The sequence below is a fragment of the Physcomitrium patens genome, chromosome 20, assembly GCF_059467195.1.
Source record: "Physcomitrium patens ecotype Gransden chromosome 20, ASM5946719v1, whole genome shotgun sequence".
Lineage (NCBI taxonomy): Eukaryota > Viridiplantae > Streptophyta > Bryopsida > Funariales > Funariaceae > Physcomitrium > Physcomitrium patens.
Window position 1 is genome coordinate 6,515,581 of NC_143429.1, and position 3,418 is coordinate 6,518,998.

Here is a 3,418-nt window from a genome sequence, read left to right on the forward strand (position 1 = left end):
AAGAGTTTGAATAATAAGATAGTTCTACGGTAAATCTTTAAAGGTATATAGCTTCTTGGAGAAGTTTTTGTAGCTACATGGTGAACTTATATATTTAATTAGCATTCCAAATGCTCAATTTTTGTTATTATAAAAGAATTCATGATTGACCTAATTTAATTCTATCAACTTCTATGTACTTGAGAAATGTGTGCACGTATGACATATGTTGCATTGTTATTGTTGCATTAAAATGAATGTTTTTATTGTGCCAATGCATGAAATTGTAATGTTGAGAAAATGAAAAAAATAATGAGAATCATGAGCATGGCAAAGATTGGGGATGGTAAGAATAATGTTTGCAAAATAAGATGTAAAAGAAGGGAAGAGTAAGACAATTGATGGCAAGCATGTACAAGCAAGTGTGGTAGGTGCTCCTTATGTGGATCCATGAGGTTTGTGGGTGAAAGAACTAAAGAGTGTGTGACGAGCATGAACATGTGTGTGGTTTAGGGTGAAGGGTGGGTGATGTTCGATAAATGAGGAGTGCGCAGTGGGTGAAAGATGAGCGTGGTCAGAAGCGGCGGGAGAGAGTCGGTTGGCACAGCGGTGCCTGTGTTCATATGGCCGAGTTGGTCTAAGGCGCCAGATTAAGGTTCTGGTCCGAAAGGGCGTGGGTTCGAATCCCACTGTGAACAGCTACGATGGACGCTGGTCTCCCTCACCGGAGAAGCCCCTCAACCACGACTTTTGCCCTCTTGCCTTCCTCCTCCGCGGACTCCCCCTCTCCCTGCATCCACATCTCCCACCTCTACCCGATCTACTCTGCCCGACCAATGCATGGACACCAATGCAACACCCGACCACTCTGCCATGTCTCCCTCGCCGCAGCAGCAGCAGGAGCTTATATCATCACAACTGCACTGCGCATCGTTCCGACGTTTTGCAGGGGCAGGGGTAGCCGGGCATCATCACGCAGAAGCTAATCTCGCCCAGATTAGGCAGGACTGGATGTCAAACCGGGTTGTGTATGTGTCGCGGCGGTCAGAGCGATTGATCGGGGAGGCGTGCCTGCACTTCCAATTCTGTCGCCAGAATCGAAGCATCTTCTGCGTTGCCTCGGGACTGACTTCATCCTGGAGTGTGGCACTCGGATCGTAGATGTTCTCACCATGCTCGGGCACGCAGAGATCTCTTCGTGTTGACTGCGTTGACCACCTGGGGCTATGTTGTCGTGGCTGACTTCGAGTATTCCCTCTGTGTATGAAATGCTGCAAGAACGATCTTACGGTGTGGCATATTTTGTGGGACGCCTGAGGGGTCGTCACGGCGTGGGTACGAGGGTAAAATGGTTGACGAGTGCAGCAGTGAAAGGAGCGAGCGGGAGTGGTGCGATGGGCACCTGCCGGTGGTCCGACCATAGCTCAGTTGGTAGAGCGGAGGACTGTAGAGTTCGCAGGTATCCTTAGGTCACTGGTTCGAATCCGGTTGGTCGGAAATCACTTTTGAAACACACGATCCGTTTTTCGATTCGCCTCCTCACCTCCCCTTTTCCTTTTCTGCTGCTCGCCACACGCCAACGTGGTCCAGCCGCTGCCCACCTCATTGTGCAGCTTCACCGCTCCCTCCGTGTCCTACTCCTGCGCCCCTGCCACCTCTCTGTCCACGCTCACATCCAAACCTGCCGAATCTGCAGTCTGGGCGCCCCGTTCTGCATCTTCAAACACGTCCGATGTCCTTCACCATCACACATTATCGCCTCATCCCACCTCCATGCCCCAGGCAATCCACTTTCCTGGGAGGGGGTGGGGGGGATGCACCCCTCCATACACCTCTCATCAGGGACTTGCACTAAATCGCATGATTCTCTCTTCACCTTCCTACCATTTAGGCAAATTACCAGGCTTGCGCCAATTGGAATCCATACCATAAACCATAAACATACCATAAACCAACATCAACTTTCCATTCATGCGCACCCTAGTGCACACATTGGAATCAAGGTTTTCAATATCATGTAAATGTATCCATTCAAAACATTCAATTATACTAAGCTCTTATTGTACACATTTACTTTCTGCTATTCCATGAATGCTTTTGTTCAGAGCAACTTGGTTGCATTCATTGACAACCCTCTCAATCATTTCAAAGCCTACACATGCAACCACCTTCATGCGGTTCTTGATTCCACCAATTGAGATCATCCACCCTTGGGAGTTGCTACATTCTTAAAACCACTTGCACCATAATCATGAGACTTCTAGCCATTTAGTGCACTATCAAGACATGACCATTGCCCCTTCCACTTGTACCTCATTCTTTTTAACCTTCCTACAAGCCAATTATTAAGGACTTGATAGTAAATTCTACAAAAGCAACATTATTCATGATGGATAGCATGTCGAGTGGATAGGAAATGTGTTCTAATCTTGTATTTAGAGGATTGAACTTATACAAATCAATGCAAGGATCATCATTTATATCCGTGTTTACTATTAATTTTTACATATTTACATTGCTTATGTAGTGTGCAAGCAATTTGATGACTGTATGCAATTCTTTCTTTGAAATTTTCTTTTTGGCATTGCAATAAAAAAACTTAAAGGAGTTATATAGTATTTGCACTAATTAAGGAGAAAGATTAAGAATAGCATAGGAGATATAGGCATCAATTTTTTAAAGCTTATTATAGCTAATATTACTTGCCTCCATGAAAAGATTCATGTACTTATAGTCTATTTGTGAAGAAAGTTTTCTTTATCAACGCAAGTTATGAAAATTATTGTATATGAAAGTAGAAGCTTGCCAAAAATAGTTACAAATAATTATGCCTAAAATAGCTATCAAGCCACAAAATGGAATACTATGCTAGTGAGATTGGAGGGTCATTTTAAAAACATTGACTCAAAATTAGAGACAAAATAACGCTTCCAATGAAATCTATCAAATTTGCATTCTTATTGATATATTCTAATTACTTCTATATAATGTTGTTGTGTAAATCAATGTACCTAAGCACTTACTTTATATCTCAAGCATATATATACATATATATATGTATATGTATATACATATATAATATTTCATCAAAAACAATCTTATTTGGCAATGTAGGCATTGCTAAGGTCTTCCTAGCTATAAGTATTGTTTTAAATTATAATTGCAAGTAGGATTTTTTGGTCTTCTAATATAAATACCAGACTTATCCAAGCATCCGCATCAAAGAGAGATCCATTCATTTCAGTAGATCTATAGAAGCTGCAAAGATCATACAATATGATACAACTTTGGCTTCTTTGTTGTTCATGTAGAAAATTGAATTTGGGTGGCCAATGGAATTTGGTAGGAACTTGCAATTGTAGAAAATGTGTAATTGATAAATATTGGAAGTAGCTTTAGAGAATACACATGTTAGTTAGTTTATTCCAAGTATACATAA

The 3,418-nt window shown here is 42.0% G+C and overlaps 2 non-coding genes across 2 annotated transcripts; both read left to right on the forward strand.

The window, feature by feature from the left end:
• The first annotated feature begins 596 nt into the window (after nucleotides 1-596).
• On the forward strand, nucleotides 597-677 carry TRNAL-AAG (transfer RNA leucine (anticodon AAG)). Its single transcript has one exon. It is a non-coding gene; the product is annotated as a tRNA-Leu (tRNA).
• Nucleotides 678-1,392: 715 nt separating this feature from the next.
• On the forward strand, nucleotides 1,393-1,476 carry TRNAY-GUA (transfer RNA tyrosine (anticodon GUA)). The gene is given in 2 exon segments: nucleotides 1,393-1,429; nucleotides 1,441-1,476. It is a non-coding gene; the product is annotated as a tRNA-Tyr (tRNA).
• Nucleotides 1,477-3,418: the final 1,942 nt, after the last annotated feature.